Here is a 24,528-nt window from a genome sequence, read left to right on the forward strand (position 1 = left end):
AAAACATGGTTGCATGTTTCTGAATTATGACAACTTCCCAAGGAGCCCCTTTCAGGCGTGAACAAGTAGAGAATCACAGCTGGCAAAGCTCTGGGCTTGAACAAGAGGGCATCTACTGATATTTCAGTAAGAACTGGGCCATGTTATGTCACAAGTGTGGTGGCTTTTAGCCGAGGACATCCTGGGCCTCCCTGGGGCCCAGCACGTCTCCCTCCAGAGGCGGGCAGCCAGCCCCTCGCTCAGGCGGCGGCGAGGCGAAGCTGGTGGGGCCCCGGAAGGCACGGGGACCGCCACCCGCGAGCAATCTCGTGCGCCCGGGCGGGGAGCTCCGGCCCGTCCCGCCGCTCGGGGCCGGGGAGGGAGGTCCGGGCGGGAGGGGGCTGGCGGAGCCCGCGCGCTTGGGCAGCTTCAGGTTTCCTCCTGGAGCCGGTGTCGGGCGCGGCGGCGGGCGGGCCGGGCCATGTGATGCCGGGCCCGGGAGGCAGGCAGGCGGGGATCCAGCGGCAGCCGGCAGGCGTGGAGCGAGCCGGGCGGCCCCCGCAGCGGGCACAGCCAGCCAGGCCCGGGAGCGCGGCCTGGGCTCCGCCCCTTTTCGCTGGCCGGGCCGTGCGCCGCCGGGCGTGGGCCGCTTCGGGAGAGCCTCCCCGGCTCCCGCGGCGCGTTCTGGGCGCCCTCGAGTAGGGCGCGGGGGCAGCGCCTCGCTCGGGCGCCGAAGGCTGCGGGGCCGCAGCGTCGGGTAAGTGCTCTGTGGAGGTTCCATCCCCTGCGTCTCCCGGCGGCCCGGGGCGGAAAAGTTTGTCCGCCCTCCCTGAGTTCGCCCTCCCGGAGCTGCTTTCTCTGCGGTCTCCCGGGGGACGCGAGGTGGAAAGGGGGTGCTGCCGCAGGCTCGGCGGCTTGGGCGATGGCCGCCGCCTCCCGGTCCCTTGGGGCCGGCAACAAGTGCAGAGGCTGCGCGGCCCGCGGGGCGGCGGCGGCGGTGGAGGCGGCGGCGGCGGCAGCGGCAGCTGCAGCTGCTGCTGAGCGCGAGGTCGCCCGAGTGGCGCGGCCCCTCGCCCATGTCGGCCGCGCTCCGGGAACCCAGGATGCGGGGGGTAGGGGTGGGTGGTGGTAGCCTGGCCGGTGTCCTTCGGGCGCCAGGGAAATAAATGGCCCTCTTGCGGTGGACAGGGAGAGCCTCGAAAGCTAAGGTCTTCCCTCCCCATCAGTGCCTGGCTCCGGGGTGAGGGTGATTGGCAGGGCCAGGTCCCCAGAGAGCAGCAGACCAGGAGGAAGGTCAGCACACAAGCGCTAACATTTCTCTCGTGTGGAAACATGTGTTGTGTTTTAAAAGGCATCGTAGTTATCTTGGTTAGGAGAGGCGACCAGAATTCCTTTGGACTACCTTAGGATTATTTTATGGATCTGTGTTCCCCTCGGGTACCTGGGATGTGGGTAGTGGTTCCCTAACCTTCGCGTGCTGGGAGTATAAAGGGGGGCATAAAGCTGCCTGTGTCTGGCCAAGGAATCATCCTTGCCTCTGCAGGGCTTTGGGAAGCTGGGTGCTCAGGCCGCCTTGGAAACCTAGGTTTCTCGGACACCAATTAGATTTCCAGGGGAGAATCCATCTGCTTCCCTGGGAACCCACAGCGTCCCCCTCCGCCCCCCACTGGTCACAGCTGGCAGAAACCTCTGGGCTTGCGCAATTTCTCCCTTCTTGACCCCTGCCTGGGTCGCGACAGATCTCTGCAGACCCAGACAGAGTTAAAGAGGTTTATCAGCAGGCCCCGCGACAAATGGGTAAGAAATACGAAAAAGAACTGATCATTTGGGGTCCCTAGAGTTCCTGGTTTTTTGTTGTTGTTGTTGTTGTTAAAAGCTTTGCCATCTCTTGTTCTAGGCCCTGAAGATGTCAGGGGAATTGAAGTCCCGTTCTCACAACAAAAACAAAATTGAAGACCCGTCCTCTTAGGTTTTTGTGGGTTGCTCTTTGCACGTAGTAATCCGAGCAAAGTGACAGCTTTACCTGGGAAGATATTTATTTATTTATTGTCCTTTTGCCATTTCTTGGGCCACTCGCGCCGGGCATATGGAGGTTCCCAGGCTAGGGGTCTAATCGAAGCTGTAGCTACCGGCCTACACCAGAGCCGCAGCAACGGGGGATCCAAGCTGCATCTGTGACCTACACCACAGCTCATGGCAACGCCAGATCCTTAACCCACTGAGCAAAGCCAGGTATCTAACCCACAACCACATGGTTCCTAGTCGGATTTGTTAACCACTGAGCCACAACGGGAACTCCTGGGAGGCTTTTTAATATGTCTGTTCTGGGTTTTTATATACACATTCTTAAAGCACATAGGTATTTGTCTTATCTTGATTAATGGTCAAGCTGACTCCTTTGGAATTTTTTTTTTTTTTTTTTTCCTTTTTAGGGCCGCACCTGTGGCATAAGGGAGGTTTCCAGGCTAGGGGTCTAATTGGAGCTACAGCTGCTGGCCTATGCCACAGCCACAGCAATGCCACATCTGGGCCGAGTCTGCAACCTACACCACAGCTCCCGGCAATGCTGGAGCCTTAACCCACTGAGGGAGGCCAGGGATCGAACCTGCAATCTCATGGTTCCTAGTCGAATTTGTTTCCACTGCGCCACGAGGGAGCTCCTGGAATATTTGGAGGAAAAGAAATTACTACTGCAAAAACTTTTGGAATTTTCTTATTTAACAGTATTTCAGAGTAATGTTCTCATGTGGGCTTTCTGGGTGATTATTGTGTTCATTCTTTGATCATATAGGAAGTTGGATGGCATCAGTCCTCATATTTCATGGTTAGGGAAACTGAGGCTGGGTGCTAGCTATTGGGTGTGTGACTCAGATGAATTTCCTGGCCGATGGGAGAACGGAGAACAGAGAATCAGTGTTTGCCCTGCTTTTGATTGTGTTTTCTTCCTTATCAAAACAACATAACCTGGCCAACCAAGAACAGGTTATGTAACAGGTGTGTCGTTAGACTTTCCTTTGAAGCACCTCTCCTGTCCTTTCAGCCATTTAGAAACACTTAAAGGTAAAGAGGAAAACAGTAGTTGGTAACTAGGCTCTATGAAATTTCATCGGGGCCTCACTTGTGTTTCACGCCCCTTTTTGAATCATGTGAGTACTGCGGAAAAGTTTGGAATATTTTCTTATTGTGTTCTTATAAGAAACTACTGTTGTGGCTAAGATTTAAATTGCGTAGGAATTTCAGGTGAGCCCTGTTACATGACCTTCTTTAGTATGTGCCATATGAGAAAAGCAAATGTGTTTTAAATAGGTTTTAAAACAAATAGGGGACTATAATATTACTTCTTTATTAAGCATTCTGTATAGAATTGGCAGCCACTCTATTGGTACTTAAGCTCTAACTTCTAGTTCGGCCAGAGTTTGTGACCAAGTACTGACTCCCCAGAAAAAAAGATTTATGATATAAATGTCAGAAAACCCTTAACAACTGGGATGTGTCCAGAATGATACTGCAGAGAGCCTAAATTACTCACAAACTCTCAGGCTGACTGTGATTTTATTATGCTTTAATTTGTTGATCAGATATGACAGATCTGGTTTATGTAGGTTTTATCTAATTGCAGTTGTATTTATGTTGCTTTTGTGAAGCAGAGAAGCTATAGGCTACTTTTTCCTGTGACCTTAAATTTGTTGTGAAGAGATGGGTTAGCTGGCCAATTCCCAGTGAGAGTTCTAAATGAAAAAAAAAAAAAAAGTGTTATATTTGAAGTGCACCAAATTCAGGGAATTTTGCCATGTTAGAGTTGTGCTGTAAATATTATTCCATGCTATAGGGCTTGAGGCCAGATCCTTTCCTTAGGCAAAAATGGGCTTTAGAGATGTTTTTCTTACTAAGCGAAGGTCAGGTCCTATACCACAGAGCATTTTGCCCTGATTGGCTGGTACACTGCCATTTCTGTCCAGTCTCTATAATCCTCAGTCCCTTTTTATTATCCTGGTATCTAAAAGTCTTGAGAGTTCAAAGCAGTGTCACTCTGCTCTTTTGCCATTTCAACAGTCTTTATCATGCTCCTCTCTTTCTGTGAACATTTTCTTTCCTTACATTTTTTTTTTATTGGAATATAGTTGAATTACAAAGTTGGGTTAATTTCAGGCATACAGCAAAGTGAATTTGGTTACACATATATCCATTCCTCTGTGGACATTTTCTTAAATTGATTCAACAAATATATATATATATATACACACACACACACGTATATATATATATATATTTTTTTTCTGCCTTTTCTAGGGCCGCACCTGTGGCATATGGAGGTTCCCAGGCCAGGGGTCTAATTGGAGCTGTAGCCACTGGCCTATGCCAGAGCCACAGCAATGGGGGATCCGAGCCGCATCTTCGACCTACACCACAGCTCATGGCAATGCCAGATCCTTAAACCTGTGAGCAAGGCCAGGGATCAAACCTGCAACCTCATGGTTCCTAGTCGGATTGGATTCGTTAACCACTGAGCCACGACGGGAACTCCATCATTCAACAAATATTTGAGGGCTTACTCTGTGCCTGGCGCTGCTCTTTGTTAATTCTCTGGACTGAGGATTTCGTGTCTAAGGCAATGCTCTTCTGATTTTAGGATTTTTAGGATCTGTTGCATTTTGAGTGGGCTTCTGCACACTCGACACCAAGACATGTGGCTGATAAAATGTCAGGTGATTTTTTTTTTTTTTCTGTGATAGTGCATCTTCTTAACTTGACTGCAATTTTCCTCCTGAAATTTGATCTTCAGAGCAATTATAATTTGTTTATTTCTACCATTGTTGCTCCTGGACTTCTTCTCCTGGATGTTCAAGATAATGAAGTTTGACATCCTTTTCAGTATGGAGGAAAGTAAAATACTTAATCAAATACTGGGCATTTGTTCCAGTGATCTAGGTTTAGAATACTTTTATAAAAAGTGTATTTTAATCTTCAGAGGTGTATTCTCTTATATGAGTGCTCAATTTATTAATTTGAACCTTGATTGCTATAGAACCCTGATGTACAAGGAGTGACTCCTAGCCGTAAGTGAAGGCCAGCCTAGGCGGAGGTGGGCTGTGACTCCTTCGCTGTATGTAGCAGTGTGAGTAGAACAAGCCATCAGATAGCATTCTGCCTGTTTCAAGTGGCAGGCTGTGCCACTGGTGTTCACACGATCCTTTTGCCTTTAAAAATGCCTAAAATGTTCATGTGCTTTCTGCATTTCCTTCACATGTACTGACATTCCCTTAATAAATTATCAAGAAATATACTGCTTATGTGAATGAACTGTAGGGTTTCGCTCTTAAATTCAATATCAAACACTAATGATCATGCCCTTTTTAGGCTTGCTCCTCTTCTTCCCTCATTTTATAATTTAAAGCAATTCTCTTGCGTCAATTACAACAAAGTGGTTAAGAGTGGGCCCCTGGAGTCAGCCTGTCTCATTAGATGGCCCTGACTCTGTCCCCGCTCTCCACATCAGGTTCCCCATCTGTAAAATGGGGATAATCGTTGTAACCTGCCCTCTAGGGTTGTTGGCAGGATTCAGTGAGTTAGCCAGGAGCCCTTCTAGCAGTGCCTGGCAGAGATTAAGTGCCGGAAAGTGATGGTTGTAGTTACAGCAAGTGGAAAGCAGGCATTTTTACAAAAGGAGCCGGAGCAGGTTTTCCCGGTTTCAGAAGGCAGTGAGGTGTCAGCGTGATCTCAGGAGGAAGTGCCCTAGGCTGGAGTCCAAGGCAGGGATGGAGACGGTGGCCTGTGACCTCTTGGCTGTGTACCCTTGGGCACATGTGCCCCCTCCTTGGGTCTCAGCGTCCTTCTCTGGTAAAATGGAAGGGAGCAGCCTTCATAGTCTCTAAGGACCTGCCATTTCTAACACTCTGTACTTTTCAGAAATTTGAGGGTGAGGAGGGCATCTGGCAGTTCGGCCTTTCCTGTCTTGGGCAGCACAGCCAGGAATGTACTGTCTGCAGGGTCAGTACTGTGCCTGCAGCGGGCGGTCCATAAGCATTTGAAGCGATTATGAAATAATACTATTAACTTAGCTCACCTGGATCACCAGACAGTCATCAGGTTGAAATGACTCAGTTATCTTTTCTGGACTTGGTCCAGAGAGATTTCAGACATGGACGTCTGGGTCCCATGCATGAGGGTCATAGGCCGCCCTGCTCCCTTTCTTCTAGAGTCCCCCACATAGAAGAAGGGGGGCGGGGTAGCTCTGGGGAGGTGAAAGACAAGTGGGCTGATTATTTCTGAATTTCATGATGAAGAATATCCACACCTGATACACAGGGAAACATCCCCAGTGGCCTTTGCAGGGCTCCTGTAAACCAGAAGGGCTTGGAGCAAAGGCAGTCTCATTAAGGACTTCTGAGTATTGGTGAAGATCGAGAGGTTTTCATTGGGCTGGATGGTTCAGGTGCCGTCCCTCTGGGGCAGATTCGTCTCTTCTCCCTAAAACCATTGCTTCTTATCTGTGCATGGCCCTTCGTCAACAGTTTTCTTCATTTTCTTACTCTCCCAGCTTCTTGGTTTGCTGTGTGTCCAGGAGTCAGTTTTGGAAAGTTGTGGGTGCTTAGTGATTTGTGAGATTATGGGTTATTTGAGCCCCTCACCCAGGATTCTGAGCGTGGCTGTTAATTGGAACCACCTCGGTTCAGAATCCGTTTGCTTCGGCCTGGCATCATTTTTAAAAAAGGTAACTTATAAAAGGGGTTGCTAGCTACTTACCGAATCGTTAGTGTTTCTGGCCTTCTGCCTCTGACAGTATCCGGGAAAAGCTCATTCTTGTGGTCTTCCTTTAAAGATAACCTGCAAGTCACCTGCCTCCTCTCGTGACTCCTCGGCTCCCATCAGCCGGGGCCAGTAACTGCCTGTGGAACATGCCATGTAGTCCTAACTTCCTCGATTTGGTTCCTTTGTTTCCTTTTCTTTTCTAGCTAAAACCTCTTGCAGTCCTCAAAACAAGCTCAAACCACCATCTCTCAGAAACTGTTGAGTAAGTTTTCAGCTTTCCAACCTGACTGTAGGTCCAGTGATGACAGGGCCCCCGACTTAGGCTGTTATGAAGTCTAAAGCAGCGTATACGTACACTGGTTGGTTGGTTGGTGGTTTTTCCAACTGTCCTGTCAACAAGTCCTTCTGGCTTACCACATCTCCACGAAGGCTAATGGCGATGTTTTCCCGCCTATCAGGTGTGAATTGCATTGGAAAATATTGGGGTACAGAGGAGGCAAGGAAAATGTTGCTCAAGAGATTAAATTCCTAGTCCCTTCTCTGACGTAAATGAGAAGCTCCTTAGGCCTCTCGTAGGAAACTGTACATTCTGTCTGGGGAAAGGAATGAAATTCTTGTCCAGAGGTGAGAGTTACAGCATTGAAGGAAACCTGAAAGGGGGTTTTCTCTCATTTCTAGCAGACACACAATCCCCTTGTGTCGCCTATCTCCCAAAGGTTGACCATTTCAGTACTGTCCTTGGATGCGTTCAGCGGTGGGGGACTAGTGACGACAAAGATACCCCCATCTGTCTTTGTTTTTCCCCTCAAATTTATTTTTATTTGTTTATTTATTTATTGTCTTTTTTAGGGCCACACCCACAGCATAGGGAGGTTCCCAGGCTAGGGGTCCAATTGGAGCTGTAGCCGCCGGCCTACACCACAGCCACAGCCATGCCAGATCCAAGCCATGTCTGTGACCTACACCATGGCTCATGGCAACGCTGGATCCTTAACCCACTCAGTGGGGCCAGGGATCGAACCTGCATCCTCATGGATACTAGTCAGATTTGTTTCTGCTGAGTCATGATGGAAACTCCTCACCTCAAATTTAGATACATCAATTATTTGTCCAAGTGTGCAACATGATTTGATATACATGCGCGTTGCCGAATGATTACCAAGTTCAAGGTAATTAACACATCCATCACCTCACAGAGTTAACTTTTTTGTGACAAGACCAAAGATCTACTCTCAGCAACTTTCCAGTTTATAGTATGGTATTATTAACTATAGTCACCAGGGGGGTCCTTAGATCCTCAGAACTTTTCACGAGGTACAGACTCTCAGTTATATCTCCTTATTTCCTCATTCCCCAAGCCCTGTAAGCCACCATTCTATTCTGTTTTTGTGAAGTGGACCTCTTTTTTTTTTTTTTAAGATTGCATATATTACTGATGTCATGAACATGTAGTATTTGTCTTTTTGTGACTGGCTTATTTCACTTAGCATTAGGCTCTCCAGTTCATCCATGTTGTTGCAAAAGGAAAGATTTCTGTTTTAAATGGCTGAATAATATTCCACTGTGTTACATACATCATATTTTCTTTATTCATTCATTCGTTGATGGACACAGGAGGTTATGACCATGTCTTGGCTATGATATATAATGCTGCAATCAACACAGGAGTGCTGAAATATCTTTGAAATAGGGATTTCATTTCTTTCGGCTATGTACCCAGAATTGGGGTTGCTGGATCATATGGTAGTTTATTTTTAATTTTTTGAAGAACTGCCATCCAGTTTTCCATAGCGGCTGTACCAATTTACATTCCAGCCAGTGGTTCACCGGTGTTCCCTTTTCTCTACATCTTCACCAGTGTTTCTTTTTCTCTCTCTCTCTCTCTCTCTTTTTTTTTTTTGGTCTTTTGTCCTTTTTAGGGCTGCACCTATGGCACACAGAGGTTCTCAGGCTAGGGGTCTAATCAGAGCTTTAGCCGCTGGCCTACGCCACAGCCACAGCAATGCCAGATCTGAGCCGTGTCTGTGACCTACACCACAGCTCACAGCAACACCGGATCCTTAATCTACCGAGTGAGGCCAGGGATTGAACCCACAACCTTATGGTTCCTAGTCGGATTTGTTTCTGCTGTGCCACGACGGGAACTCCTCTCTTATTTTTTGGTAATGGCCGTTGTAACAGGTGTGAGGTGATCTGATTGTGATTTTGATTTTCATTTCCCTGACTGGTGATGTACTCCCACTTGATTTTTTCACATTTGTTGCTTGTTTTTTTGGTGTTGTGTCCAAAAATTATTGCCAAGACTGATGTTAAGGAGTTCCCCCTGCCATATCTTCTTCTAGGAGGCTTAGGATTTCAGATCTTACAAGTCCTTAATCCATTTCAAATTAATTTTTGTGAGTAGAATAAACTGTGGTCCAATTTTATTCTTTCTCATATTCTTTCTTTAATCCATTTCAAGTTAATTTTTGTGAGTAGAGTAAGACTGTGGTCCAATTTTATTCTTTCCAGTTTTCCCAACACCATTTACCAAAGAGATTATACTTTTGCCTTTAATATTTATGGCTTCCTTGTTAAATATTGACCATATATGCATGGGGTTTTATTTGGTCTTTCAACTCTGTTCCATTGATCTTTGTATCTGTTTTTAAGCTGTACCATACTGTTTTGATTACTGTAGTTTTGCAATCATCCAAAATCAGGATGCATGATGCCTCCAACCTTGTTCTTAATATTGCTGTGGCTGGTCAGGGTCTTTTGTGGTTCCGTACAGATTTTAGGACAGTTTTTTCCTATTTTTATGAAAAGTCATTGGAATTTTGATAGGGATTAGATTGAATCTATAGATAGGTTTGGGTAGTATGGACATTTAAACAATCTTAACTCCTTTGATTCACGAACATGAATATCTTTCCATTAGTTTGTCTTCAATTTCTTTAATGTCTTTTTTTTTTCTTCTTTTTGCAGCTGCACCTGTGGCATATGGAAGTTCCTGGGCTAGGGGTTGATTTAGAGCTGCATATAAACCTATACCACAGTCACAGCAACAACACTGGAGCCAAGTCGCATCTGTGACCTACACTGCAGCTTGCTGCAATGCCAGATCCTTAACCCACTAAGCGAGGCCAGGGATCCAACCCCCCTCCTCACAGAATCAGGTTCTTAACCCACTGAGCCACAATGGGAACTCTTCTTTAATGTCTTATAGTTTTTGGTGTATAGATCTTTCACTTCTTTGGTTAAATAGTATCTTACTGTTCTGATACATTGTTTTCTTTATTCTTCAGATAGTTAGTGTGCAGAAATAAAACAGATTTTTGTATGTTGATTTTGTGTTCTGCAACTTTACTGAATTCATTCATTAGGTCTAACAGTTCTTTGGTGGAGTACTTGGGATTTTCTATACAAGATCATGTCATGGGCAAACAGACAATTTTACTTTGTTTTGGATTTGGATGCCTTTTAATTCTTCTTGTCTAATTGCTGTAGCTAGCACTTCCAGTTCTATGTGGAACAGGAGTGGTAAGGGGATTTCCTTGTCTTGTTCCTGATCTTGGAGGGAAAGCTTTCAACCTTCCACTGTGGAATATAGTATTAGCTGTGGGTTTGGCATATATAGTCTTTAATATGTTGTGGTATATTCATTCTATACCCAATTTATTGAGAGGTCTTATTAAAGGATGTTGAATTTTTGTCAAATGCATATTCTGCATTTATTAACTAATTTATTGATTTCTTTATGTTTCTTTTTTCATCAATGTAGATGATGATCACTGTAAAGCCCTCTAGAACTGCCTTTGTTAGCTCCCATACGTGTTTTGGTATGTTGTGTTTGTCTTTTTGTCGCAAGAGTTTTTTGACTTTTCTTTTGATTTCATCTTTGACCAATTGCTTTTTCAGAAATGTGTTCTATTTCCCACGCCTGATTTTTTTTTTTGTCCTTTTAGGGCTGTGCCCATGGCTTATGGAACTTCCCAGCTAGGGGTCAAATCAGAGCTTGCAGCTGCTGTCCTGTGCCACAGCCATAGCAACGCAGGATCCAAGCCAAATCTTTGACTTACACCACAGCTCATGGCAGTGCCAGATCCTTAACCCACTGTGTGAGGCCAGGGATCGAACCCACATCCTCATGGATACTGTTCGGGTTTGTCACCGCTGAGCCACAATGGGAACTCCCCACATATCTGATTTTATGCTGGCTTTCCTCCTCTTATTGATTTCTAGGTTCATACCATTGTGGTTTGAAAAAGATATTTGAAATGACTTTCGTCTTCTTAAATTTATTAAGATTCATTTTGTGACCCAACATATGCTGTATCCTAGAGGATGTTCTGTGTGTGCTTGAGAACAATGTGTGTTCTGATGTGGGATGGAATGTTTTGTATGTTTGTTAGGTCCATTTGGCCTAAAGTGTAGTTTAAGTCCATTATTTCCTTATTGATTTTCTGTCTGGAGGATCTATCCATTGTTGAAAGTGAATTATTAAAGTCTCTTATCTTGCACTGCTGTCTATGTCTGCTTTCAGATCTGTTGATAATTGTTTAATAGATTTAGGTGCTCCAATATTGGGCATGCATATAATTACAGTTGTTATACTTTTTGATGAATTGACCTCATTTTTGTATAATGATCTTATTTGTCTCTTGTTGTAGCCTTTCACTTAAAGTTTATTTTGTCTCGTAAGTATAGTCATCCCTGATCTTTTAGGTTACATTTGCATGGAGTATCTTTTTCTCTTCTTTCACTTTTAGCCTATGAGTGTCGTTAAAGTTTAAGTGAGTCTCTTGTAGGAAGCATATGCTGGGGTCTTGTGTTTTATCCATTCAGCCACTTTTTGTCTTTTAAATTAAACCATTTACATTTATAGTAATTTAGTTATTTATGGGTAAGGATATACTGTTGACATTTTGTTAATTGCTTTCTGAATGTTTTGCAGTTCCTTTGATTTTCTTCCTTTCTTCCTATCTTCCTTTGTGAATGGATGATGAGGCCCCCTAGGGTTCTCCTACTTACCATCCTTTTCCTTGTGGGGTAAAATGCCGCCAGGTGATCCTTCTTGGCACCAAGAAACTCTGGCCTGAGCGATGGAGCGATGCAGGTAGAATGCTTCCTGTGCTTTTCTGTGCTGCCATCCTCAGTGTTTGAGCTCCATAGTTTCTGCCCCTGCTTTGTTGTAGTGCAGAGCTTTCCTAGAGGTATTGTCATTGGTTTGTAAGTGGTCTATCGCTGGAAGCCTTTTGGCTGTTAAAAAACAGTCTTCTCTGTATTAAGGTTCATAGTTCTACTGCGTGGGGGCCATTCTGAACAATTTATTTTACACGAGAGCCCCCTACATTTTCGAAAGTTAATTACATGCCCTATCTTTAAGCCTTATTTAAGTTGGTAAATATCTTTCAGCCTTTGTTAGGTGACATTATTTTTGAATGCTCTTACTACCCTGAATATGGAACATAATCCAGTTTGCTACATTCTTCTTAAAGAGTAGTACTTCAGGGGCTGACTGACAGTGCAGAGTAGAGCAGAACCCTTCCCACCCTTGCTGAGGACCCCCTACCCCCAACCACCATCTTCTTCCAGGGGAGCACTGAAGCCTCATGGCTACACTGGGGAGAAAACTGGGGAGACTCTCAGCTCTGCTACTTTCTACCTTGCGTTGGGCAAGTCATCTAAACTTTTAGTGTCAGTGTTTACCTAGTTTTCTTATAAGGTTGTTATAAGGACTCAATAAGATAGTCTATGTAAAATGCTTAGACAGAATAATTTCTCAAACAATGGCTTTCCAACTATGGCCCTTCTACACAAGGCTACTGACTCTTGATGTTCAGTCATCTCAAGATAACCAAGTTTGTTTTTAGGCTTTTTAGTGCTGAGCCCCATCTCCTCATTTGTGGATGTGTGCAATTGGTCTCTTAATCCCATGAATAAAACTTAATATTTATTTAAAATTTCCCGTATATGACCATCTGTTCTAGCTTTTCGAAGTCTTTTAGATTGCTTTATCTATACATTTATCATTCTCCATCCCCTTTTCTTCCAAGTTATCCACAGATTTGTTATGCATTTCTCGAATGCCTTGAAGACGTGATTAAATTATTACCCAGGCTGAGGTCTAGGGCACAGTAAATTATTGCTCTATACAAATTTCACTTTGGATCAATGTTTATCAACTTCAGGGAGTATTGTTCAGCAAATTAGTCCTACCTGTACCAGCATCTGATTCTTAATATCTCCATCCTGTCATAAGGATGTGTGCGATGTCAACCACGTCTGCTACATGGAGTTACCACTTCAGTAACCACTAAGGGAATTGACTTATTCTCAAGTGACTTATTCTTGGGGAACCCACACTGGCTCCAAGCAGCCACCACTTCCTCTCAGGTACTCAAATATCAGCCCTTTCTAATCTGTCCTTGAATCTTGTTTACAATCAACATGAAGCTCCTTCTGTCTGTAGTTTAGAATTGGCTTTTTTTGAAAATTGAAATGACATGTTCTTGCATTTAAATCTTCCACAGTTCCTGATAGATTATGGTCAGAAAATCCTCCGAACTACCTTTGCAGTTCTAAGAGGGAAGTTTACAGTGATCATGGCTTACATTAATGAAAAAAGAAACATGCACAAATCAGTAAAGGCTTAAAGGTAGGGTATGTAATTCACTTTCAAGATAGAAAAACCTTTCCTATCTTGGTGTGTCCAGCAGCCTGCAACTTACTCAGAGCCTCTGGATGTCCCTATGCTCGACTTTCCCACTTACAGATGTTCTGTCTTCTTCATTTGGAAAGTTATCTTCCTTCAAGAGGAGACAAAATCCGGAGTTCCCATCGTGGTGCAGTGGAAATGAACCCGACTAGGAACCATGAGGTTGTGGGTTCGATCCCTGGCCTCGCTCAGTGGGTTAAGGATCCAGCGTTGCTCTGAGCTGTGGTATAGGTTGCAGACGTGGCTCGGATCTGGTGTTGCTGTGGCTGTGGCATAGGCTGGCAGCTACAGCTCCGATTGGACCTCTAGCCTGGGAACCTCCACATGCCATGGGTGCAGCCCTAAAAAAAAAAAAAGACAAAAAAAAAAGGAGACGAAATCTAAATAGCTGTAAAGGAGTTCTCTTTATCATTCGTCTACACTATACCACCGGTCCTAACTAGGCTGTATACTCCTTCCTTGATGTTCTGGCTTAAAAAATTAGTTGAAATAAAAATCTGATTACCTTTGGTTTTGGCAACCTTAAGTTATTTGGGACTTTGTCTGACACAACTTTTAAGAGCATGCTATCCTTATTATTTATTCTGGAAAAGAGCTGGGGAGGAGGATAAAAACAAAGCAATTCTTTTTATCATTTGAGTGGAAAACAACATAAACCTAGGCATCGGTGGGCCTGGGTTTAGTTTTGAGCTCCTTGAACATAATGATCCCTGCATATCTCCACAGAATCTGTATCCTTTCCAAATGGCAGGGCTTTGGTTATTTCTATGCACGGTGATGATTTCTTTAGGTAGTGATTTCACTGATGGGTAATAAAGGTCAGAGGTAGAATTGGGATGGGATGGAATGGCAAGCTGCCCACTCTGTATCAGCGTATATATTTATGTATAAGAAACAGCTCACTTAACTCTTCAGTGTTGCTTTTCATGAAGTTGCCAGTTTTGCAACTGTCAGAAGGTCTCAGGGAAGAATTTCTGATAGTTGCTTTTATACCAGTTATCACTGCCCTTAGAGACTTAGCCAGTTTCCTGCTGGCCACTTAACCATTCTTGGCCAACACACACAACCTATTATGAATGCTTTAATAAGTTTTAAATTTATGGATTCTTAGGGGGAATAAAATAGAAGCATTTCTCTTAAATTGTATGTTTCATGTCATGTATAAAATACTGATGTATATTTCTTCTACCATTTAATAACCAGAAAGGTTGATAGTTTGCTTATTGAGTATAAAACATAGTGTCAAGAATCTTTAAAATCTCAGCTATAGGAATTCACATTGTTTCTTGTTCTTTACTTAGCAAATTTCCATGGGATAGGAATTATGAGACAAAAGTCTCAGTCTTTTGATTTTTTTACCCTTCTTATACAACCGTTTAAATCTTTTTTAAATTAAACAATTTTATTTTATTTTACTTTATGTTTTTAGAGCCGCACCCATGGCATATGGAAGTTCCTAGGCCAGGGGTTGAATTGGAGCTACAGCTGCTGGCCTGCACCATAGCCACAGCCACACCAGATCCTAGCTGGGTCTGCAACCTACACCATAGCTCTCTTCAACACCAGATCCTCAACCTACTGAGCAGGGCCGGAAATCAAACCCATGTCCTCATGGATATTTGTTGGGTTCGTTGCCTCTGAGCCACAATGGGAACTCCTAAAAACATTTACATCTTATCTAAGAAGGTGAAATAGATTTCTTATATAGACAGATTAGTTTGTTTCTCCATGAAAATGCGCATTCTAGGTTGAACATATCTGCAGAAAGTCCCAAATTAGTTTTTCCCTTGGTTTACTTACAAAAATGGGGCTGACCTAGGGAAAATTCAGTTTTACTATGAACAGTTTAAGGAAAATTTCATTTTTTTTTTTTGCGTTTTTTTTAAGGCTACACCAGCAGCATATGGAAGTTCCCAGGCTAGGGGTCGAACTGGAGCTACAGCTGCTGGCATGTGCCGCAGCCAAAGCAACAGGAGATCCGAGCTGTGTCTGTGGTCTACACCACAGCTCATGGCAACTCCGGATCCCTGACCTGAAAATTTCATCTTATTGCTTATTAGAATTTAGATTTTAGTGTATTAGTTTTTAAAGTTAAAAATAGAATAAGTATTTCTTTTTTTCTTTCACATTCATGGTAGGAAGCTTTATGTTCTTTGGCTGTCATGGCATCTTTGTATACAAGCAGCAGCAGAAATTAATAGAAGTCGACGAGACGACTGCATTTAAATTCAAGAACTTTTTTGGCGGGAGTTGGACATGACTGCTGGTGTTTTGTGCCATTCATGTCACAAATGGTAGTAGATTGTGTGTAAAGGGAAGACTTTAAAAAGGTAGTCTGAGTATAGCCAAGGCTGGACCCCAAGCAGAATTTCAGTTGAAATCTTAGCACTGCCACAGACAACTCGGGGAGTCATGTCACTTCTCTGGGCCCTAGTGACCTCATTTGAAACCTGAGGGGTTGGGCCAACCTCTTGTGCATGGTATGTACCGATCTCTCGAGTTCCATGTTTCTCTGGAGGTAAGGATGGTGTCTTAGGCCTCCCTTGGGTCACTAGTCTAGGGCTTGGTTCCCAGAGCGCTTTCTGACACTTGACTGGCAGCACCTGGATTGTTCAGGAAGTTGGGTTTGAAGAAGCTTCTTCAAGGTTGCATCTTTACAGGGAGAAATGATTGCTCATACCCTGAGATTTCCTTGTGATGACAGCTCATGTTAATGTTGTCTGAATACTTCATGAGCAGTGAGGTGGAATCAGCCAGTAATAATCTAGTAATTATTTTTAATTGAATTCAAAGATGACTGAAAATGGGTATTAATTTCATTTGAGCGGATGGAGCTTAATGTACCTCAGTGCATTTAGGTCCAGGGGCGAATGAATATGCACTGAGATTCATGGCATTTTTGATAAATGCAAATTTTTAACTGAAAGAACCCTTGTACAGTAGTTCTCACTCCTTCTCTCCCCGACTCCCTGCTCTTTCCTCACCTCCCTCCACTTTGTCTTAAACTTGTGACATCAGGCAAGTGAAATCGCCTCCTTCTTTTTTCAGAAAGTATAGCAAATTTCTACAACCTCTAGCATTTAATGTTGCTCCTGACTAGGAGTATTTAAGAAAACAAACTTGTGCTCATAAAAAGGTGGCATTTTAAAAATTTATTAATTGTCTTTTTTAGGGCCGCCCTCACCTGTGGCATATGGAGTTCCCAGGCTAGGGGTCTAATCAGAGCCCCACTGAGTGATGCCAGGGATCGCACCCAAAACCTCATGGTTCCCAGTCAGATTCGTTAACCACTGAGCCAGGACAGGAACTCCCCCAAAGATGGCATTTTAAAGACATGACATCCACGTCTCAGAAGTTCAAGATAAATATATGTTATTGTACTGGGGATTTGGAGATTGGACATTATTCTGTCTGGGATTTTACTTGCTGGGTAAAGGGGCTCCAAACCTTTATCCAGGAGTTCTTTACAGAGCTTCTCTACATCAGGGAAATGGAGAGTTCTGTTAGAGTTTTGAGCCTTCTTTGAGTTGAGTTTGGCTAGTAATTACTGTTAGGCAGCCATAGATGGGTGCGGGTGGCTTAGAGATAGAGGCTTGGAGGTAGCTTTTGAGGGGCTCTCAGTGCTGCTAAGTCAGTGTGCAAGCAAATGAGTATGTTGTGATGTGGGAGCCAGGTGCTCTCTGGTATAATGGAAATCAAAGTATTATCCAGTCTCTGTGGGTTTGGGGGTGGTTGTTATAGTTTCCTAAACGTAATCTATATTATAAATATGTACCTGCTTCAGTGATATTATAAAAACAGAAGTGAATTTAGGAAATAGACACTTTAATAAAAATTTGTCTACTTAGTTCATAAATATAATTGGAATATCTTTCAGATGTCATAATTATATTGCAAACTCTTGCACTTGCTTGAAAATTTTTATTGAACTGGCATAATTGTTGCTAGTAAAAAAAAAAAACCAACCCTTTCAAATTTGGACTTATAAAACATTAACAGTAGCTATTTGGCAGGGGCTGGGGGAAAAACTTGTGTATTATCAAACAGAAAAGTCTGTTTGCTATTTCAATTTGTTTTGGCAATATGCTTGTAGTGACTTTACATTTTAAATTTGTATGGAAAACCTAATTATATATATATATATATATACACACACACATATATATATATTCTTATATGCATATATATACACACACATAGACATCTATATATATATATATATATTTCTAACTATAAGCACTTGAGAATGGAAACAGCTTTATAGAATTCTGAAGGCTTTTTTTTGGCTGCCCCATGCATATGGAGTTTCCAAGTCAGAGATCAGATCTGAACCACGATTTCGGTGGCCAGGGATCAAACCTGCATCCTAGCGCTCTGGGTTTGACAATGCCAATCTTGTTGTGCCCCAGTGGGAACCCGCAGAATTCTGAATGTTTCATCAAGGCTTTGTTGTTCTTCTTGACTTAAGAGCAGACTGATTATAATGTTTCTCTCGCTGGGGGACAGCTCTCCAGTCCAGGACTAAACACTCCACTACTGCATAATATTCACAGACACCACTTGAGCTGAAACAAAACTAGGGGAGGCAAAGGGTAGTGCCTTCTTTAGCCTCAGTGACCTCAAAGAATACTGTTGTGAATGTCATGCATACATGCTGTTTTGTTTATTTTTTGGCGTAGGATCATTTGAACAGCTTAGCACTTAAAAAATAAAATCCTTCGTTGCCACAACTGAACATCATTCAACTTATGGAGCATTTAAAGTTACATAGCACTTAAAAGATACTAATCGAGTGAGTCACCTCCTCATGTGTTGTTTTGACAGGAAGTGTATCACGTCTCAATAATTTCCTTAAATTTTTTTCCTGCCAGGTGCCTATTTTCTTCTTGTTAACGTATTCCCATAGAATTCCAAATATGCGGTTGATTTCCCTTCTGTTTTCACAGTTCCTTTTTTCCCTTCCTTAGTAGCTAGTGCACTTTTGTTTGTATTGAATTTAAGTCTCATTACAAGGAAGAGAGAATGAGTAGCTATTTTAGAGACTGATATCCAGCCAGGATGCCTCTGTCTGGTGAGCAGATCTTCTTGGCTCCAGCATGAACAATTTTGCTAAGTAGGTGTTAAGACGTGCCTGTTGACAGACCTGGTCTGAGGCCAGATGTACATGAAATATTGTTCAGTCATCTATGGAGAGATTAGAGGGAGTTTTTATTTTCTATGTGTATATGCAGTTGACCACAATTTTTTACAAGCTTAAGGTACCTTGAGATAAAACAAATTATGGGAGTTCCCATCGTGGCTCAGTGGTTAATGAACCCGACTAGTAATCACGAGGTTGCGGATTTGATCCCTGGCCTCGCTTAGTGGGTTAAGGATCCGGTCGGTGTTGCCATGAGCTGTGGTGTAGGTCGCAGACGCAGCTCAGATCCTGCATTGCTGTGGCTGTGGTGTAGGCTGGCAGCTACAGCTCTGATTAGACCCCAACTTGGGAACCTCCATATGCCACTGGTTCGGCCCTAAAAAGACAAAAGACAAAAAAAAAAAGGATGCAACTAGAGATTCTCATAATAAGTGAAGTAAATCAGAAAGAGAAAGACAAATACCAGTATGATATCCTTTATATGTGGAATCTAAAATATGGCACAAATTGGAGTTCCCATCGTGGCTCAGTGGAAACGAATCTGACTAGCATCCATGAGGACGCAGGTTCAATCCCTGGCCTCACTCAGTGGGTTAAGGATCTGGCGATGCCATGAGCTGTGGTGTAGGTCATAGATGTGGCTCAGATCTGATGTTGCTGTGGCTGTGGCATAGGCCAGTGGCTATAGCTCCAATTCAACCCCTAGCCTGGGAACCTCTATGTACGGCCCTAAAAAGGCAAAAAATAAAGCAAAATAAAATAAAATAAAATATGGCACAAATGAACCTATATACAAAACAGAAACAGACTTATAGACATGGAGAATGAACTTGTGATTGTCAAGGGGGAGTGGGATGGATTTCAAACTATTACATTTAGAATGGATGAGCAATGAGGTCCTGCTGTACAGCACAAGAAATTATATCCAATCTCTTGGTATAGATCATGATGAAAGAGAATATTAGAAAAAGAATGTGTGTGTATATATATATACACATATATATGGATAACTGGTCACTATGCTGTACAGCAGAAATTGGTACAACATTGTAAATAAACTATATTTAATAAAAAAGAAAACAGATTAGAAAAATAAGATATTATGCTCTATCATAAGTAAGGTGCTATACAAAATGATCTGAGGGGTGTGGAAAGTGTGTGCAGCCCCTGACTGGTTTGGACACATGGGTCACCCTTATAGGGCAGCATGTACTGTGGCTCTAGGGGAGGTGTGGGCTTAGTGCTCTGAGATGCTCAGGGCTGCGGGCTCTGGCAGGGAGGACAAGCCAGCCAACAAAGCAGCCTTTCTTGACCTGTAGTAGCTCCCAGTGGAAGTAAGTGCAGACATCTCCTTTTAAAATTTTTATTTATTTTTGTCTTTTTAGGGCCGCACCCATGGCATATGGAGGTTCCCAGGCTAGGGGTTGAATAGGAACTGCAGCTGCCGGCCTACACCAAAGCCACAGCAATGTCAGATCTGAGCTGAGTCTTCGACCTACACCACAGCTCAGAGGAACGCCAGGTCCTTAACCCACTGAGTGAGGCCAGGGACTGAACCTGTATCCTCATGGATGCTAGTCAGATTCAACTCTGCTGAGCCATGACGGGACCACCCTTCTCCTTTTTTTTTTTAAATTAAGAAATTACACAGATGTGTGCAAAGAATTTTTAAGTCAGTAATTTGTCAGCTGTTGAACATTCATGTGTTTGCCTTTGACTATTTGGGTCAGTATATTTGTGACTAGTAAAAATGTACACGTAATATCATAAAAAAACTTGCATATTGTTACATAATAAAAGATGTTCGTAAATTCTATTTTCATCAGTGAGTTACCAGCCAGCTTTTTTTCCTTTTCAGGGCTGCACCTGTGGCATATGGAAGTTCCCAGGCTAGGGGTTGAATCAGAGCTGCAGCTGCTGGCCTACACCACAGCCTCAGCAACTCGGGATCCTTAACCCATTGGGTGAATGCGCATCCTCATGGATACTATGTCAGGTTCCTAACCTGCTGAGCCACAATGGGAACTCCCAGCTACAGCTTTTGATTCTATAGTCTGCCTTATATTTTTTGTGTTATTTTTGTGTTTTACTGACTGGATAAATCTATGATTTAAATCCATTTGTTTTCTTTGCTAAATATGGAATTAATTATACGTTTAAGTGTACAGTAGGTAATGTCTTTTATTTATTTATTTTGTCTTTTTGTCTTTTCTAGGGCCCCTCCCATGGCATATGGAGGTTCCCAGGCTAGGAGTCTAATTGGAGCCGTAGCTGCCAGACTGCACCAGAGCTACAGCAATGGGGGATCCAAGCCGTGGCTGCAACCGACACCACAGCTCACAGCAACGCTGGATCCTTAACCCACTAAGCGAGGCCAGGGATTGAACACGCAACCTCATGGTTCCTAGTTGGATTCGTTAACCACTGAGCCATGACGGGAACTCCAGTAACATCTTTTAAATAAAAAAGGCTTTGGTTTCTTCTACCAGAAGTCTACACTTTCTTGTGATGTGGGATAGTGAGCCTTAAATCACGAGACATTAGAAGCATCTATGTTCACATGTAACCCTGAGCCCATAACATGTAACTATGAGCCCATGTAACACTCAAGACTGTACATAGATTTGAAGAAAGCGTGTAGCCGGGGTTATCATTTATGCCATCACAGACAGTCCTTCTGGCACGTTAGTCTAAGGTTTTAACTATGCTGAGGAAGTTAGTTTTTCACATTTGTACACTTTTATTTAGGAATAAGAACTTTGTGTAGAAAAAGAAGAGCATGTAATGGCAAACTAATCAGTTTCAGAAATGTTACCAATAAATGTCGTGTTGTAATGCAGCAGTGCAGATGTTGAAAGCACCCTGTGATTAAGGTGAGATGCACATGTGATGAAGAGCACTCTTGAGAATGGCGGGTCTTGGGCACTAGCACTACGGTATGCAAAGTGGCAAGGAGCGGGGTGAGCTGGGCCGGGGCTCCCGCCCCTCATCCCAGCTCTCTTCCTTGCATTCTTCTCTGCAGACCTCTTGCAGGGATCAGGCAGGGATCAAGACACAAGCCCATAAGCAAGATTCACACCCCCGTCCTTGGTTTCCTCATCCATTACCTTTGGTGACTCTCTGAGCCATATTTAAACAGTTGCATGTACCATATGAAAAGTCCCTAAGAAAGTTCAACAGCCTTATTAAGTATATTTTACATGCCTTGCATCAGAATGCCATTTACCTATCAGTCTGGCAGAGTTTGGTATTTTAGTGCCAAAGAAAACTTCAGCCAGCAGAGGTCAAAGTGAAACTTTCCTCTGTGCTATTGACATTAGAAAAAACTTAAAAAAATAATTCTGTCACCCTAGTTAAGGATTTATTAACATGCCACTTTTGGGTAAAGTGCAAGTGTTCCCACTTAGTCTCAAAATTAAACTTGAGATCGGATGTACAAACCTAGTTGAACTTTGATAGAGTGTTTGGCACTTCTGGGTTTCCCTTCTATGAATGTTACCAGCCTTCTAGATAAAACTGATAGTTTGGCAATCAAATGAAAATTATAGATGGAGATACTTTGGAAAGTTTGCATAATATACACATATAAAACCAAAGTCTGAAAAAATTATAGCTCTGTTTGCAAAAAGTTATTTATGGCATAACTCGGTGAATGTACACGTGGAAAAGCAGTGCATGTGATCCGCTGGTACTCTACCAGTCCTGCATCTTTTGGTTAATTTAGCACCTCTGCATTTGGTGACATGGGAGGAAAATGTAGAGCCAACTCAAATTAGGGGAGGAAGGTCTCAAAGAGGCCTGCGGTGTAAGAAAAGGGCTGATGAGTTGCATGTCCTTGTAGGAACCCCTGGTTCTGTACTAGAGGTTGCAAAAAATAAAACACAAACAAAAACCTCTTAAAAAGCACTGTTTTCCTTTCTTCGATGGTGTAGCTAGAGTATAAAGCCACTTGAGAAAAAGCATTAGTGAGGCATTTTATTAGACCACAGTCCTCCTTTCAGAAGAAATAAACTCCCACTGAAAGAGGCTTTGGAAGTACTTCTCTCATATATTGGTGGGACTATGTATGCTTAAATGGCTTGTAAATGTTTGTCTCACTCTTTCATTAAGAATTTTTCAGGGGCACCAAGTATTGGTTTCTTCTGATCCTTAAAAGCCTGTAACAAAAATGCCCATCTCTCTTGGATTGGTGGTCATAAGAAAAAGGCAAGCATGGGCAAAAGAGATTTTTGCTCTCATCTCATTCTGCTTGGGAGGCATGCTCAGTTGTAAAGTTGTGTTACTGCTGTCATTTGAGTCTTCATACTAGAAATGATTCGGCCTATGTATATACTGGTTACCCTAGAGTCTTTTTTTTTTTTTTGTCTTTTTTGCCATTTCTTGGGCCATTCCCGCTGCACATGGAGGTTCCCAGGCTAGGGGTCCAATAGGAGCTGTAGCCACCAGCCCACGCCAGAGCCATAGCAACATAGGATCCGAGCCGCGTCTGCAACCCACACCACAGCTCACGGCAACGCCGGATCGTCAACCCACTGAGCAAGGGCAGGGACCGAACCTGCAATCTCATGGTTCCTAGTTGGATTCATTAACCACTGCGCCACGACGGGAACTCCTACCCTAGAGTCTTTTATTTATTTATTTTTTGGATGCACCCGTGGCATGTGGAAGTTTCTGGGCCAGGGATTGAACCTGGGCCACAGCAGTGACAATGCTGAATCCTTAACCACTAGGCCACCAACCCTACCCTGGAGACTTGACATGTGGTTACTTCCTGGGAATGAACTGTGTTTCACACAGTTGGAAAAAGATAGTCTCACTTCTGGATCGCGGCAGGTGGCAGGGGGCAGGGTACATAATATTCCTACCGCAGAAGTTGGGGATGTCTCTTAATGATTAGCTAAGTGTGTGATTGTCATAGGCCTTTGATAGAACTGCTGTGTTCATGTCTTTGCACAGCTGGAGAAAGGAAGCTTTTATGAGGTTTATCCAACCATCCAAGCAGCCCCTGTAGCATTTGAGGGCCCTATCACAGGGTGCATTGGGTGAGATTTTCATCAGCTATAGAAAGACCTCTTTGTGTCATTTGGTTTGGAGTTAATGAAGGTGATGAGAACCGTTTGCTAATTGCTTTCTCTTTGTTCAGCACTAGGCCTGGAGCCTTGTGTGCGTTATCTGTAATTCCTGCAACAACCTCATCTGTTTGATAGATAAGGAAGCTAAGGAGATATGGGAGGTTAAACAGCCTGCTCTAGGTCCAGCGGTTTGTTTATTGATCCCTTCCAGTTTGTGGGGTGCCTTTCTCTCTTCACTTTCCTGTGGTGTCGCTCAGGAAGCTTAGAGGGAAAATCCAGCCTGTCCACCTGTAATAGAGACAAGGAGAGATTATGCAGTATTCAGCCGATCCAAAGTTTTCACTGCCTCTAAATTGCCAGCTTTGTCTTCGAAGTGAAACGAAGTGTCCCATCTTTGACACTTGTCACAATTTAGGTAAGACACTCATCTGTGGTAGAAGATCTCCTTTGCAGAGCATGTCATCAAAAATCTTTCCAAGATGAAAAATAGAAGTTAATACTTTCCGTAGAATCTCATACACTCACTGTCTGGTTGGTCAGTTACAACTTCGAAGTTCAGGTCATGGCTGTTTCTTAGTGGGAAAGCTCCAGACTAGGCACAATATTCTAGACCCAGAATTCTGATGTCTTAAAACCTGTGCTCTGCTTCTAGAATTTTTAAGCATTCCAGCAGCCGGTTGGCATTTTAAGTGTGTTGCTTTTTGAACTGGAAGGTGACTTCTCATTTTGGCACTCTCATGGATTTATCTGTTTGCTTTTGTGCACCTCTCTCCTGCTCTGCACTTGTTCCTCGTTGGCCTTGATTCTGTCCCTTTGGGCCTTTTCAGTTTCAGTGGCATCTTGAGGGTGGGCAAGGGTCATGCCTCCTCTTCCTCCTCGCCTGGCCA

The 24,528-nt window shown here is 43.4% G+C and overlaps 1 protein-coding gene across 2 annotated transcripts in view; it reads left to right on the forward strand.

Moving 5' to 3' along the window:
• Positions 1 to 460: 460 nt before the first annotated feature.
• ARHGEF28 (Rho guanine nucleotide exchange factor 28) overlaps positions 461 to 24,528 on the forward strand; it is a 340,195-nt gene continuing 316,127 nt past the window's right edge. Inside the window, exon 1 of one of the 2 annotated variants that reach the window (XM_047778093.1) lies at positions 461 to 736. The gene's annotated coding sequence lies outside the window, so the exon portion shown is untranslated. The remainder of the gene's footprint in view (positions 737 to 24,528) is intronic. The other variant, XM_047778094.1, reaches the window with a different exon arrangement.

This window comes from Phacochoerus africanus, chromosome 4 (assembly GCF_016906955.1).
Source record: "Phacochoerus africanus isolate WHEZ1 chromosome 4, ROS_Pafr_v1, whole genome shotgun sequence".
Lineage (NCBI taxonomy): Eukaryota > Metazoa > Chordata > Mammalia > Artiodactyla > Suidae > Phacochoerus > Phacochoerus africanus.